General features: G+C 44.4%; 1 protein-coding gene across 7 annotated transcripts in view; it reads right to left on the reverse strand.

Annotated features, from left to right (window-relative positions):
* The window catches only part of PICALM (phosphatidylinositol binding clathrin assembly protein), a 103,516-nt gene that overhangs the window by 85,731 nt on the left and 643 nt on the right, over positions 1-17,142 (reverse strand). The window lies entirely within an intron of this gene.

The raw sequence follows: 17,142 nt of genomic DNA on the forward strand, positions 1-17,142 counted from the left end.
CAGTCAGGTTAGAACAGATAAAAGGAAGTACTTCTTCACCCAAAGAGTGATTAACACATGGAATTCACTGCCACAGGAAGTGGTGGCGGCTACAAGCATGGACAGATTCAAAAGGGAATTAGATAAGCATATGGAGCAGAGGTCCATCAATGGCTATTAGCCACAAGGTATAGATAGGGGCTCTGGGGCAAGTGATGCTCTGTCATCTTGGTGCTTGGGGGGGGGGTCAACAGTGGGAGGGCTTCTAATGTCCTGGCCCCACTGGTGGACCTCCTGATGGCACCTGGTATTTTTGGCCACTGTGTGACAGAGTGTTGGACTGGATGGGCCTTTGGCCTGATCCAACATTGGCGTCTCTTATGTTCTTATGACCTGCTTATTGCTTCTTACCCTGTGTCATGCACCCAACAACCCAAGTCACGTGCTTCACAAGCTTTTGCTATCATCTATACACAAGGTGCATAAATGCTTTTACTTGGAAGTAATACAACTCTGAGTCTTACTACACAACAGTTATATGGGAGAACATGCAAGAGTATTAGCCAAACTATTCTGTTTACAGGAATTCTCTCTCCCTCAGCACCCTCAGAATTAAAGGGGGGGGGATCAACCATTAAGAATACTATCCTGATGAGCTCCTTTAAGCAAGCAAACAGGGAAGCTTTTCTGCTCCAATTACCAACCAACCTTCCACCAGCAAATTGGGCTACCTGCCTGAGGTTGGGGCAGCTCCCCTGAGAATACAGGAAGGCACAGAAGCCTAGTACACACAGACAATGTTAGGGCCTTTGCATTATAGCTTTTAGGAGTTGAAGATATTATATTTACTGGAATCTTTGGAAAGGAGATCAGCATACGTACAAAATAGGGTCAATTCTTCCATATCGCATTACGAACAAGTTACCAGTTCAGGTTTTCTTACTTCGGATACGAGAAACTCTGAAGCAGATTTCACCTAACAAGAGGCTAGATTTCACCTGAACAGAGACTAGATGGCCATCTAACAGCAATGCTGATTCTGGGAACTCAGGCAGATCGTAAGAGGGAGGGCAGGAAGGGTTGCATCAGTGCTTAGTGCTCATGACCCATTCTCACATGCCCAAGCAAATGCTGATCGCCACTTTGGGATCAAGAAGCAATTTTCTCCAGGTCAATTTTGGCCAAGATCCTGGAGAGTTTTTGTCCCTCCTCCCTCTTCTGGGCATAGAGCAGAGGTCACTGGGGGGGAGGTACATGTGAATTTCCCGCATCGCGCAGGGGGTTGGACTAGATGACCGTGGAGGTGCCCTTCTAACTCTATGATTCTGTGAGTCTAATCATGTAAACTTGCTTCCTAAAACCCATGGATGGCATTCTGCTCATTCTAACTGGAAGACAGCTAGAAGAAAAAAACATATCACATATCCCTGAACAATCCTAGTCTTCTCTTGAGAGCCTCGGAGAAGAAAGTTCGTACAAATTCCCGAAACGAATTCAAAAGGCACCCAAGAGAGTATCAAGATTGGCAGAGTCTGAGATTGTGCAGGCCTCTGGGCTGCAACTGGCGCAGCTCCTTTTCCAGAGGCTAATTACGATTAGCCAAGATGCTATGACATACTTGAGAATCACGTTACTATTTTCAAGTATGAGGGTCACGTCAAATATCCTCCCTTCTGATGTGGGAATCACTGGCAAGTTACAGGAGACAGCAGCCAAGCAGACCCAACTTGTACCCATCCACTTGTTAATGCCAGCAAGAGAGGTTTAGCAAAACACTACCCAAGATTGGAGATCCCTTTGCAGGTAAAACCCTATTGCCACATTATGTAGGCGAAATCAGAGAGCCAGTTTTACACAAGCAGTGGACTTGGCAGCTTACAAAAGAGCCTCTGTTGTCTGGAGAGCCCGTTCTAATAGTGGGAGGTCTCCAGCCACCATCTGGAGGTTGGCAACTCTAATTTTAATTCTTATTGCACTACATATTTTGCCCTTGAGGAACCTATGCTTGAAAGCAACATGGATACACTATGGCAAACATTTTAATTTGCAGTCCATGTGCTAACTGAGCAGGAGTGCCTGAATTCAGCAGCCTGAATAGCTAAAAACACAGAGTTCGGTGGCTGAAACATTGACGAATTCCTTGGCCAGAGTGCTATGCCTGCCCCCAAAAGCTCCCGAATTAGAACTGCAGCATGATTAGAAGTCTTCATATGCAAAAGTAGTACAACTATCCAATAGTAGTAACGAGGACCAACTGCTTTACACTACAGCTCTGGCTGTTCAAACTGAAAACCTGTCAGCTCTGAAGCATCTGTTTAGCCAGGTCAGCAAAGCATGAAGTCAGCTTATTAGCCTGAAGTTAAACATTACAAGCTTAACAGGCATTTTACTGGATTATTTCAGGCCACACACAGTTCTTGAGGGCAGGCTTGGTATAGTAGATTAAGAAGGAACTGCGAAGCCCCCAGTACCTCCAAGCATGAATTCAACAGTAGCCTTAAGCAATTAATTCCCTGCACACCTCTGATCTGCAATATGGAGACTGAGTTAAGACACGGGATTTTTACAAGGATCATCAAGACAGCATTTACACAGTGTGTGCTTTCTACCTAACAAATGAAGGCATACAATATGTAATTTTGGCTGGGATTCAGTGCTTTATATCCAAATGATAGATCAAGATGGGTAGCCGTGATAGTCTGCCTGTAGCAGTAGAAAAGAGCAACAGTCCAGTAACACCTTCAAGACTTAAAAAACTGTGGTAGGGTATGAGCTTTTGAGAGTCACTGCTCACTTCTTCGGATACAGGTCATCTGAAGAAGCAAGCAGTGACTCACAAAAGCTCATGTTGTTGTTCAGTCGCACAGTCGAGTCCGACTCTTCGCGACCCCATGGACGAGCTCTCTCCAGGCCTTCCGGTCTTCTGCCGTCCTCTGAAGTTGGCTCAACTTCATGTTCGTTGCATCGATGACACTGTCTAACCATCTCATCCTTTGCCGTCCCCGTCTTCTTTGACCTTCAATCTTTCCAAGCATCAGGGTCTTCTCCAGTGAGTGCTCCCTTCTCATTTGGTGGCCAAAGTATTTGAGCTTCAGTTTCATTATCTGGCCTTCCAGGGAACAGTCAGGGTTGATTTCTTTGAGGATTGACTGATTTGTTCTTCTTGCAGTCCAAGGGACTCTCAAGAGTCTCCTCCAGCACCATAGTTCAAAAGAATCTATTCTTCGGCGCTCGGCCTTCCTTATAGTCCAGCTCTCGCAGCCATACATGACTACTGGGAATACCATTGCTTTGACCATGCGGACTTTTGTTGGCAGGGTGATGTCTCTACTTTTTATCATGCTGTTTAGGTTCGCCATCGCTTTCCTCCCAAGGAGCAGGCGTCTTTTAATTTCATGGCTGCAGTCACAGTCTGCGGTGATCTGGGATCCCAGGAACGTGAAGTCTGTCACTACTTCCACAGCTTCCCCTTCTATTTGCCAAGGAGTGATGGGGCCGGATGCCATGATCTTAGTTTTTTTGATGTTGAGCTTCAAGCCCACTTTTGCGCTCTCCTCTTTTACTCTGAGCAAGAGGTTCTTTAGATCCTCTTCACTTTCAGCCATTAGAGTGGTATCATCTGCATATCTGAGGTTGTTGATCTTTTCCCCAGCAATCTTAATTCCCGCTTGTGATTCATCCAGGCCAGCATTTCGCATGATGTACTCTGCATATATATTAAATAAGCAAGGTGACAGTATACATCCTTGTCGTACTCCTTTTCCTATGCTGAACCAATCAGTTGTTCCGTATCCGGTTCTAACTGTCGCTTCTTGGCCCTTATACAGGTTTCTCAAGAGACATGTGAGGTGGTCTGGTACTCCCATCTCTTTAAGGACCTGCCATAGTTTGTTGTGATCCACACAGTCAAAGGCTTTAGCATAGTCAATGAAGCAGAAGTAGATATTTTTCTGGTACTCTCTTGCTTTCTCCATAATCCAGCGAATGTTGGCAATATGATCTCTCGTTCCTCTACCTCTTCGAAACCCAGCTTGTACTTCTGGTAGTTCTCTATCCACGTACTGTTGAAGCCTAGCTTGTAGGATCTTGAGCATGACCTTGCTAGCGTGTGATATGAGTGCAATTGTGCGATAGTTTGAACATTCCTTGGCATTGCCCTTCTTTGGGATTGGAATGTATACTGATCTTTTCCAATCCTGTGGCCACTGTTGCGTTTTCCAAATTTGCTGGCAAATGGAGTGCAGAACTTTAACAGCATCATCTTCTAAGACTTTGAATAGCTCAGCTGGAATACCATCACCTCCACTAGCTTTGTTGTTAGTAATGCTTTCTAAGGCCCATTTAACTTCACATTCCAGGATGTCTGGCTCAAGGTCAGTGATTATACCGTCGTGTTTGTCAAGGACATTGAGGTCTTTCTTGTATAGTTCTTCTGTGTATTCTTGCCATCTTTTCCTAATCTCTTCTGCTTCTGTTAGGTCCCTACCGTTTTTGTCCTTTATCATGGCCAGCTTTGCATGGAACGCTCCCTTGATTTCTCCAATTTTCTTGAAGAGATCTCTAGTCCTTCCCATTCTATTGTTTTCTTCTATTACTTTGCACTGTTCATTCAGGAAGGCCTCCTTATCTCTCCTTGCTGTTCTCTGGAAATCTGCGTTCAGTTGGGTAAATCTTTCCTTTTCGCCTTTGCCTTTCGCTTTCCTTCTTTCCTCTGCTATTTGTAAAGCCTCATCAGAAAGCCACTTTGCTTTCTTACATTTCTTTTTCTTTGGGGACCCCTGAACAAATTTTGTTAAGTCTTTTAAGGTGCTGCTGGACTCTTGCTCTTTTATATCCAAATGGTTCTAGTGCTGGAGCAGGCTACTCAGTTAAAAGTTTGATAAGAAGCAATGTGAGGGTAAAATGCTATCCGATGCAGAGTTCTCACAACGGAACAGGGTGCAAGACAGAATAGCACCACTATTTCAACAATGACATGCCAAATTTTCTGTGTTCTTGTGTCATAAAAAGTCAAATAGAGAGGAAATGTGTTGTAGACAATTATAAAGCAAAGTGGCTAAAAGAATAATTTAAACTACCAGGCTGAACGTGTTCATTAAAACTTAAACTGCATGCAGTGTACATAATCTTTGGGCAAGGCCAAGGACAGCGATGATCACATTATCAAATCTTCAGCAACAAATGCATAGGTCGAACACAAAGCAAACATTACCAGCTAGTCAACAGGTTGGTGAGAAGGTACAGGAGAGGAGGAGATTGGATTTACACCTCGCCCTTCACTCAGAGTCTCAGATCGGCTGAGAGAGCTCTGACAGAAACTGCTCTTTTTCAAGAACAGCTCAGAACTATAGCTTGCCCAAGGTCACCCAGCAGCTGCAAGTGAAGGAGTAGGGAATCAAACCTGGTTCTCCCAGATTAGAGTCCGCACACTTAACCCCTACACCAGCAACCTGACTGAAACCAAGCAATTTTTGGTCTGGGTCAGTAACTGGGGGAATGACTTCCTGGGGATGGAAGAAGCGAGGTCAAAGTGTAAATTATTTCAAACATTTCTACCGCAACTTTCCATGCAGAAAGTGAAGAAAAGCAAAAAAATATAATCAGTTAGAACCCAACTGCACACAGACAAACCAAACAGCTTACAGATTTAATGGCTCTATATTTGTTTGATCTTTGTAAGGCCATATCTTTTCTGCCTTCCCCAGCCACCCCTTGGTGACCAACAAAAATCAAGAAGTTTTGTGGAGGCCGTAAGGAAAAGAGGGGGAGCGGCAGCAGGGAAGAACTGTACAAAACTACCTCCAACAGCTCCTGGAAGAGGAAAGTGAAGGCAAGGAACTTGTCAAACAAAGCATTTTGTCAAATTTGTGAGCTAATATTACTAAGTGATTAGAATTGATGGTAGTTGACCAGCCTCCAGTTATTTTCAGAATAATGAACACTTTACAACATAAAGTGTTTCATAATAGTTATGAAATTTATTTATTTGCAATAAATTAGTTAACATAGGTAGCTGACAGCTAGATTATAGTCTATTGCCCCAATTAATTTTAGCATTCGTCTTAATATTAATGGTTTAGTTCGGAATGCAGCAATCAATTTTTAAATGTGATTCATCATAAGTCTCTATATTAAAAAACTGTTACAAACAGAATCGGATGCGTTTCTAACTTTTGCACAGGAAAGACCTGAGAAATTAAAAGTTAAAACATTCGCTGTAGAGAAAAGCGCTAAGCAGAAAAACACAGATAAGGAGACAGGAAATGTCACTACTGAAATTTAAGCTGTACATTGGCGAGTAATCAAAAAGGAGAACAACTTTTAAAAGGTCTTTGAAGGAAAGATAAAAGCTTACACACTCAGCAGTAAGAGGGAAATATTAAAGATCCGAGGTGAATAAATATTGATGCAGATACCCTCTACAGTGAATAGAGCAACATTCCCATCTCCTCCATCCCACTGCAGCCTATGGGTCAGCACACTCCCAAGGTACAGCAGATTGGGGTAAAGGGGAGGTGGTGGTCTAGGAACAGAAATCTGGGGGGGGGGGTGTCACATCCAATGCTCCCGCTAAGCTGTGGAGTCTTGTGAGCAAAAATTCTACTTTGTGAGCTACTGGCATTAAAGTTGTGAGCAAGCGATTTGGCAGCTGCATAAATTAGCTTGCTCTGGAGTCACCTTTCCTGAGCTAAGACAAAAATGTGTGAGCTGGAGGCTAAAAGACTGTGAGCTAGCTCACACTAACTCAGCTTAGAGGGAACACTGGTCACACCCCTTTTCCAGCTGCAGAACTATCTTCTGCAGGCAAAAAATGTGGTTGGGATCAGTGTTCCCTCTAAGCTGAGTTATAGTGAGCTAGCTCACAGTTTTTTAGCCTCCGGCTCACACATTTTTGTCTCAGCTCAGGGAGGTGGGCTCCAGAGCAAACTAATTTATGCAGTAGCCAAATGGCTCGCTCACAACTTTAATGCCAGGAGCTCACAAAGTAGAATTTTTGCTCATGAGACTCCACAGCTTAGAGGGAACATTGGTTGGGATCTAACCAAAAGTCAACACACCTGGATGCTGGAATCTAAATCTGGAGAGATGGAAACATGGAAGCTACAGAAATAAACTTGTGGAATCGGCAGAGAGAATTCGACAACAGAACATGAGTAAGAAACTGAAAGCTAAACAGATCTGTGTTCAAAATGGAAAAGGGTGTGGTGATGGGCACAGGCAGAGACAGTGTTAAAAGGGGACTGGATAGATTCATGGAAGAGATTCAGGAATTAGATAAGCATATGGAGCAGAAGTCCATCAGTGGCTATTGGCCACAAGGTATAGATAGGAACTCTCTCTGTCTGGGGCAAGGGATGCACTGTATTATTGGTGCTTGGGGGGGGGGGGCAACAGTGAGAGGGCTTCTAGTGCCCTGGCCCCACTGCAGGACCTCCTGATGGCACCTGGTATTTTTGGCCACTGTGTGACTGAGTGTTCGACTAGATGGGCCATTGGCCTGATCCAACATTGGCTTCTCTTATGTTCTTAAGAGAGATCTTATCAGTTGCTACTAGCTATGGAGATAGGATGCTAGGCTAGATGGACCACTGCTGTGATTCAGCATGGCTCTTATATAGGTTCTTATGACTGATGAACTTTGGAAACAAAATCTGAACGTTAAGAGAAAATTCTTTGAAAAAAAGAGACACTTTGTAGCTTTCTCCAGATAATTATTTTATGATGTTACAGCAATGTGGATGATATCTCTACAGGAGTCCAAAGTGCATATGAGATTAAAATTCATGTAGTACAGATCAACCTAGCACGTACACTGCCTTATGCTGAATCTCACTACTGGTCATCAGTAGTGCCTACTCATCAGTATTACCTACTCAGGCTGGCAGCAGCTCTCCAGAGTCTCAAGTCATGGTCTTTCAGTCACCTAAATCCTCATCTTTTTTACTGGAGATGCTGCAGACTGAACCTTCTGCATGCCAAGCAGATTCTCTTATCACTGAGCTATGGCTAGAGACATTGATGAAGTTAATAAGCAAAAAAACCCAACACCAGCCTGAAGGTAGTTTAAAACCTTAACTGGTTTGTCTTGAAGTAGGAGTAGATGTAACAATTTTATTTACTGTTCTATGGCACACTCCTTATTCCTTTTTTTCATCCCCCTAGGGGGAGGTCTTTATTGGGTGTGTTTTTTTCAAACTATAAAACTACAACAGAAAATATAGGAAAGGGAACTACATCTAGGGGGAAAAGAAAAAAGACCCACAACTAACTAAAAACCCAAGAGTAGGAGATCATACATCGGCTTAAAACCATGCTATTTTCAAAAAGCTACTAATAACACAATGAACTTAGTCGGTTATGCTAGATTAATTATCGTTTAACCATCCCTTTAACTGTTTAAAGAAATTCTCAGAGCATCCCCAAGTTATTTCAACATTTTTTCAGGCACAAATCAGAGTCCTTCAGCTTTTATTTATTCTTACCTTTTCTAATCCTCAGTTTATAAGGGCTTTGGGAGGCAGCTGCCCCCTTTTCAGAAGGGGAGTCCTCGTCCGAAGACCCCGAGCCCAACTCGCCATCAGATTTGCTTTCTTTTTCCTTCTCTTTGCCCTCTTCTGGTTCCCCAAGCTGTGCCCACAGAAATTCACATGCTTTAAAAACAGAGTCAATCTTTTCTTTTTTATCGTTAATCTTGAAAATGACGCCTTCTGGGGTTAACCACCTGTAACTGACGCCATTTGTTTGTAAGGAAAGGATTAATTCTTTATAGTTCTTTCTCTTCTGTCTTATATCAAATGGAACATCTTTTAAAATCCTGATATTATTGCCCCCAATTTTCAAGGTTGTTCCCGAATTTGCTTTCAAAATAGCATCTCTCACATGTCTCTTCGAGAATCTGACCACTATTTCCCCAGGCAGATTTTTTTTCTTGATGCACGATGAATAGGACCTGTAGACCACATCTATCTCGCTGCAAAGGTATTCCGCTGTTAAATCTGTCATTGGGGCTATTGCTTCCCTCAGCCGTTGCTTCAGATTCTCTCCGTCAATTTCCGTTCCGTTCGAGGACTGGCCCCTAGTTTCGATTTCAACAGCTTCTCTTTCTCCGGTTTCTTCCCCACCATCTTTTTAGATTTGTTTACTTTTCAAAGAAGTTGCTAAAGTCTCTGAAATTCGCCCAAACACTTTTCTGCACTCTGGTAAGGCTCTTAAAACAGTTTTAGTCGCTTATTTTTCCACTCCCCCCTCTTTCCTCCCGTGTTTCGTCTATGCGTTTGGGAGGGATCCCTCCCCGCTCGCTTTCTCGTCGCTTTTTAGAGGGGGCAGCTTCTTTTTATAGCTTCATGCTCGCTTCAACCCGACTCACAGTTCGTTGTTGGCCATTCGGCCTCGCTCGTCATCATTTATTTCGCCCAATCTCCAACGCTTGTCCCAGTCAGCAGCACTCGTACCATGCGGTCACTCAGCAGCAGGACCTTCAGGGCGAAGGGGCGCCTCAATTCTCCGGCTTTCGGCCATCGAAGAGGTCGCCCCTCAAAAGCCCCCTGGGCTGGGAGCCTTTTACCAAGGCTCCGGGGGGGGCGACACATCGGACCCCCTCCCACACGCTGGTGTGCAGTTTACATCCCGGGGACGTCCGAGAGATGTGTCTGCCTGCATGTCGCCATAAACCGGAAGCCCCGCACTCCTTATTCCGATTCATATTCACCAGAACATTAAAGGTAAAGGTTTCCCTTGCTCTAAAGGCAGTAGAATCTGACTTTAGGGGTGATGTTCATCTCCGTTTCCAAGCCAAAGAGCCAGTGCTGTCCAAAGATGTTTCCGTGGTCATGTGGCCTGGCATGACTAAACACCAAGGCACATGGAACATTGTTACCTTACCACCAAAGCGGTATCTATCTACTTGCAATTTCTTGCTTCTGAACTGCTAGGTTGGCAAGAGCTGGAGTTAGAGACGGGAGCTCACTCCGTCACGTGGCACTCACGTCTCGAACTGCTGAACTACAGACCTTCCGGTCTGCAGCTCAGCGTCTTAACCTCTGAGCCACCGCGGCTACATTAATCTCTCCATATATTTTAAGGAAAACCAATTCTAGAACAACACTGTTCTTTGCTTCTATAGTCCTTGAGATTTTCTTTTTATTACAGTGTAATATACAATTACTGATTTGCACTATTTGAAAAAGGACTGACCACCATGTTTAGCTCTCCAACAAGTAGGTTCATAGTACACAGTACATCCCCTGTGAGGTCCAGAGGCATTTAATGTACTTCATCCAAATCAGTTTCCAAGCACAGTTCTAAGTGCCGGTGCCCTCTGTGGTCTGGGCTCAGGATACTGCTCTCGTTCCCATAGGAACCTACCTGCACAATAAGATTCTCCTTGAAGGACTTGCTCTGTGCCCATGGGACCTACTGTGAAAGTGGCTAACAATGTGGAATTTGATCTTCCGAGGTGGCAGCAGAACTGCAGTTGAGATTTATCAGGACTCTGAGATATCAGCTATGGAGAGAAAATTCAGAAAACAGATCTTGAGAAACTGATCCAGTTATGCCAGTTTGGTGTAGTGGTTAAGTGTGCAGACTTTAATCTGGGAGAACCGAGTCTGATTCCCCACTCCTCCACTTGCACCTACTGGATGACCTTGGGCAAGCCATAGTTCTATCAGAGCTGTTATCTCAAGGACAGTTCTGGAAAGAGCTCTCTCAGCCTCACCTCCCTCACAGGGTGTCTGTTGTGGGGAGGGGAAGGAGTTTGGAAGCCACTCTGAGACTCCGAGTGAAGGGTGGAGTATAAATCCAATCTCTTCTTCTTTGCCCACCATTAAAGTGCCAGCTTTGATTCTTTTTTTAACCTCTTTGAGCGCAGTACAGAAATTGATTGCATTGGCTAGAGCTTGTAAGCAATGACAGCCAACACTGGACTTACAAAATGATGTTAATTATGCACTGATCATCATTCCCACTGTACAAATGTGAAACTGAGGCTGACAGTGACTTACTCAGAGATAACTAGTCAACAGCTTAAAAATTCAGCTCGAACATTTCTTCCACAATCTCAACCCAGTTCAGTTCTCCCTCTCTACTGAGAGCCACACTGCTTTTTGCAACGGGACACAGACTGCCATTCAACCACAGCCAAGTATTACGATTAAGATCTGTACCGGTACTAGTCAAGTCCAGTCAGAGCTTTACAAATGACAATCCAACCTTAAAGTTCCCCACTCAGGAATACAATAAACATAGTAAATGCCAACGATTATTTCTGACACTTGAGAGCTGACGGAAGCCTTCCAGCCTGGCAATTATTATAACACCAGTCAGGTTTCGATTACCCCGGCAACAGGAGAGGCTGCTATCGCAAAGGTCAGTAGAACTCAGAATCAACAGATGTCTATAACCAGAAGACTTCCAGATGGAATCCCCCCAACGGACGTATGTGTTCAAGCATTCTTACTTTCTGCTCATCATGGTATTATCTTACTGCCTTAACACCAATGCTCCCTCTAAGCTGTGCCGTCTTGTGAGCAAAAATTCTACTCTGCAAGCTGCTGGCATTAATGTTGTAAGCAAGCAATTTGGCTACTGCATAAATTAGTTTGCTCTGGAGCCATCCCTTCCTGAGCGGAGACAAAAATCTGTGAATCGGAGGCTAAAAAACTGAGCCAGCTGACACTAACTCAGCTTAGAGGGAACACTGCTTAAGACTGACTTCTGCCCACGGTTGCCCGAGCAATACTATTAGTAGGAGCTTCAAGGATGCTAGGTGAGCAGGAACACACTTCGAAATATGCTTCCAAATGAAGCCAACGGAAACGTCAATTGAAGGAATTTCTTCACACTTCTAATACTCAAGATTTTAAAAATGACCTACACCCTCATTCCAAATCAGACTTTACCCCATTACACATTCCTCTACTGTACGTATGCCCTGACCTGGATAGACCACACTAGCCCGATTTCATCAACTCTCGGAAGCTAAGCAGGGTCAGCCTTGGTCAGTACTCCAATGGGAAATCACCAAGGAAGTCCAGTGTCATTACGTAGAGGCAGGCAATGACAAACCACTGAAATCTCTTGCCTTAATGGGTTGTTTTAAGTCGGCTGCAAGTTAACGCTTAAAAAATGCTATATGTGTAGGCATCTACACAACTTTAAACAGATATAAGTTGCTATCTTACAAAAGTGGAAAATATACGTTTGGGAGAAGGATCACAAAAGTACTTGTATTTGTGGCTGCCAACAGAAGACAACTTTCTCCCACTCAGTACAGACAGCCCAACAGCAGGCAACGCACTTTATTTTTAAAAAGAAAAATAATGTTTTGATTCATGTTTTGTGCCAAGGAAGCTAGCTGCGGACTGGCAAGCCTAGAAGTACCGTTATGGTGGAAGATCTCTTAAGCAGAGATAATTACACCTCAGCAACTTCCTTCCTAGGAAGCTGCACTTCTCAGTATTATTGAGCAGATTGCCTCAACACAAAAAAGCTACCTTTCCTAAATTATTAAGAACAGGCACACAAAGATTCCATTCAATTTCACAAAATTTCTCCAAATGCTTTTACACTGAGATAAGCTACCATAGAGCATAAACAATGCTGCTTTCTATAGCTGTGGTACTTAATATAAAAAAATACTGTTGCCTTAAAATCCAATGGTAGCTCTAGTTTTCTGTCACTACTTTGTATGGGAATATGCAAAGCAGTCTAGAAGCTGACCGCACCCTATCGCTAGGGCAAGAAAACCTTTAGGATTCGGGGTTTCTCACAATACAAGAACTCGTGGGAACTCCATGAAATTGCTGAGCGGACGGGTTAGAACGGATAAGAGGAAGTACTTCTTCACCCAAAGAGTGATTAACACTTGGAATTCACTGCCACAGGACGTGGTGGCGGCTACAAGCATGGACGGCTTCAAAGGGGAATTAGATAAGCATATGGAGCAGAGGTCCATCAGTGGCTATTAGCCACAAGGTATAGATAGGGGCTCTGGGGCAAGTGATGCTCTGTCATCTTGGTGCTTGGGGGGGGTCAACAGTGGGAGGGCTTCTAGTGTCCTGGCCCCACTGGTGGACCTCCTGATGGCACTGGTATTTCTGGCCACTGTGTGACACAGTGTGTTGGACTGGATGGGCCTTTGGCCTGATCCAACATTGGCATCTCTTATGTTCTTATGTTTGCCATTCTGCAGCCACTACAGATATCTGTTAGAGACACGGCCTGTCTGATACGTTCTTCTGCATGGACTCCATGCTCCTTGCTTCGGAACTACTTATAAACCACCCCAGACTGATAACTAGAGCCATGGATTAGGTTTTACAAGCTTACATATCTTCTAGGAAAGATATATCAAAGCCAGGAAGCAAAAAAAAAAAAAAGTTGCCAGTCTAAAACTTCACTGCTGCTATGTGCCGTAATTTAAGTGGTACAAAGTGTGTGAGGTCTCAAGTTATACAATCCTCCCAGACTTCTACAGCAGCGTCCAAATTATACAATTCAGGCCTGGCCCAAGTTGCGAGAAGCCCTGTGAAAGCTGCACGACGAGCCTGCCAGAGCAATTGTCTCTGCCAGACTCTCTCAGCAAGAGATCCTCCTCCACCACCACCCCCTCCAAAATTAGATCTTTTCTCTCCCATCCCAAGCCACAAAGCAATTATAACTGAGACACAAGGCAATCCTAGCATACTCCGCACGCACTGTCATGTGTGGAAAGAGCTGGAGAAGAGAAGGAAAATAAGTTGCACGGGATTATAAACGACTGCAGAGTGGGGATTCTTCAATGCCAGGATTCCAGACAGAGCAGAGCACAGGAGAGAAAGCATTCAGCACTTCTAGTACTGAGTGAGTGAGTGTTGTCAATTGAAAGGATTAGCTATTTACCATCCAAAAAAAAGTTGCTCACGGAGCAGGCGAATGAATTGCAAGAGGAACTGTAGGAAGTCAGACTTCTATAGTGTGTACTGTATATGTATATGTCTCTTCTCAGGGCCTATGACCCCCACAGTTTCGAAATGCTTACTTGGCTGCAAGAGATCTAGCTTGCCTACCTGAGTATAAATAGGCAATTTTCTCAGTGGAGGGTGGTAAGCAGTGGGGTACCGCAGGGATCAGAACTTGGTCCACTGCTTTTTAACTTGCTCATTAATGATTTGGAGTGGGGAGTAAGCAGTGAAGTGGCTAAATTTGTGGATGATACGAAGTTGTTCAGGGTGGTGAAAACCAGTGAGGATTGTGAGGCACCCCAAAGGGATCTGTCAAGGATGGGCAAGTGGGCGTCAACATGGCAAATGGGGTTCAATGTGGCCAACTTAACTATAGTTTTCTGCAGCTGGGCCACGTGGAGCACAAGTTACTAACACGCTTCCTCTGTCTCCCCACCCGCCCACCGCAAACATCTGAAGTGGAGCCCAGGGCTTTCACAGACCAACAGATGAAGAAAACTGGAACACCCCAGCGTCAGACCACTCTTCCAAGCAGAAACATTATTTCTCTCTACACGCAGTGTGAAGATTTCTAAAGGAAGTATTCAACACACATCTCCCTCCCTGGCTTCTCACACGAAAAAGAATACTCTTAAAGCCAACATAAGAGTGTGCGAGCCAGTTTTTCTAAAAACTCTCCAAGCTAGTCTGCTGCCCTTTAACGTCAATAATAACCATGGCTGCCTGTAATGTAAACATTAAAAAACTCTGCCAAGGAAACCTAAACACTGCAACCAAAATATTGTATATGCCACGAACTCCATTTGTCGTCCCCACTTCAACAGTCCCTTCAGAACTGGAGACTTTCAAGGGATTTGGAACTTTATTAAAAGAATGGGTTGTCAAAAGGAAATGGAAGACAACAAAACAGAGTGAGCTCAAGATCACTGTAAGGGTGGGATGGAGGATTCACAGAAAGGGAACAGAACCACAGAAATAAGTAGTAAGTAAGGCACTGGAAGTATTCTCTAACTGCTGGCCTTCCACCAGACATTGTGCAATTATTTGCAGTCTTCCTGAGCAACCAAGAAACCAATTACTTGCTCTGAGAATCAGAACGGAGCCTGAGAATGAAGAAAGGCTGCATCCAGTCATTACTTCCTACTCCTGATAGCAAGTTTGGCGAATGCACACACAGCCCTGCCTACGCGTGACTTAATTAGATGTTACTCCTCCTATGGCACTGCCCCAATTCAGTCACTAAGTAATTATATTTTATTTATATTATTAAAAGACTCCCAGTCATAAAACCTACATGGTGTAGTGATTAGTATGCCATACTAAGATGTGGAAGATGCAGACTTTTTTAAATAAACAAAGACTATAAAATGAAGAGGGACAAAAACAAAAGGGCAAAACCCACAGAAAACATGTGGCCAAGCTCTGGACAGCCTCTCAAAAACAGCAAAGAAAAAAATACATGGGGGACTGGGGGGGTATATGTGGCAGTTCAGAGGGCAATCTTAAGCAGGTCTACTCAGAGGTAGGTCCAAGTGGCTTGCACCCGGGGGGGGGGGGGTTTAATGTTGCAACCTTAGAGATAATCGAATGACTTGGGTGCAAGCTTCCAGGAACTAAAGAGTTGGGCCCAAGTCCAAACTGGCTGGGAAAAAACTTTCAGAAAGGTATCAGGAAGCTAGTGCCACTTTAAAGACTAAGTGTTTCCTTTTAGCATGTGTCTTTGATGACTAGAGTCTGCTCATTCAGATTATTAAAGGGCCAAAACACTCTTAAACATACACGAAACTGCCTTCTACTGAACCAGACCATTGGTCTAACAACATCGATATCAGCCCCTCTGACTGGTAGCAGCTCTTCGAGGTCTCAGGCCAAGATCTCTTACATCACCTATGACCCATTAACCGCCACTGAGCCAGTTAAGTTTTTCCCCACAACGGAACAGTGCTGTCCTAGAAGTACAGCCCTATGGAATAAACTTGCTTAGGATGGCACTATAAGCCTGCAAACCTAAGATGGCTTAGTAGGGAAATCAGTTCCACTAAACTAAATTTTTGGGCAGGAACGCACAGGAACGGAGTTCCGGCTGGCTTTAGAGCTGGCCGCGCCCACTACAGCCAAAACCTCTGCGTGCCTGGCTACAGAGAGAAGGCTTGGAGAGCGACCCCCCTCCGGTGACTCTGAGGCGGGCAGGCCAGGGGGGGGGGCTGGAAGGATCAGGGAGGCATTTAAATGCCTCCCTGTGCCTTCCCCGGCCTGTCCAAGGGTTGGCTTGCCCGGGCTCCCCGCAGCTGTGGGGGTGCCCAGGCAAGCCAAAGAAAGGCACAGGGGTGTGGCCTAATATGCTAATGCATTTCTGCTGTTGGGTGTGGCCTATTACGGTAATGAGTTCTTGCTGGGCTTTTTCTACAAAAAAAGCCCTGCTCCCAAGTATACACTTTTAAGAGCAAGCTGTAACACTGCTTATTCACTCTCTCCCAGGAGCTGAAGGAAAAAGAGTTCTGTTTCTATGTTAAAGTGGACACACACATTCTTGCATGTATGCATACACATCTCACTATAAGATACAGCCAACACACATGTTCAGTTTAAAACTGTAACTGGGGACCAGTAACTCAGTCAGTGTGTAAAAGGAAGGCATCTCTACGAAGAAGATACTGTGTAACTTGTTCGTTGCAAGTTTGTAAACAGATTTTGGACTCCACCTTGAGTCTCCCTGAGAAAAATCAGACCAAAATTACCAAAATAACCATGGGGTTTAAACCATCAGTACTACACACATTAAATGCAACGTAAGGCTGACAGGCACACAGGTACAAAACCAGAACCCTCTCTACAAATTACAGCAAATGCAAGTACACCCTTCAGGTACACCTGTTTTGTAAGAAAGAACCAACACGGTGCAAACTTTGAACGAAAAACCAGAGAACCAGGTCCTGGGTTTTAATCACTGTACCTAAGCTGGCTGCAAAGTAAGAACTGCTCAAGGCGTATAACAAAGAAAAACCAAGCGATATATTAAACGGAACGTAAGGCTCACCTGACAGGCACACAAGCGCAAAACCAACCCCCTGTCCACACGTTACAGCGAATGCAACTACGTCCTTCGCGTACACCTGTTTTGTAAGGAAGGGCCACCACGGTGCAAACTTTAAAGGAAAAACCGGAGAACCAGCTACCTGGGTCTCAATATGCCGGCTGCAAAGTAAGATTTGCTCAAGGC

Source organism: Gekko japonicus, unplaced genomic scaffold (assembly GCF_001447785.1).
Source record: "Gekko japonicus isolate JY-2015 unplaced genomic scaffold, Gekko_japonicus_V1.1 scaffold393, whole genome shotgun sequence".
NCBI lineage: Eukaryota > Metazoa > Chordata > Lepidosauria > Squamata > Gekkonidae > Gekko > Gekko japonicus.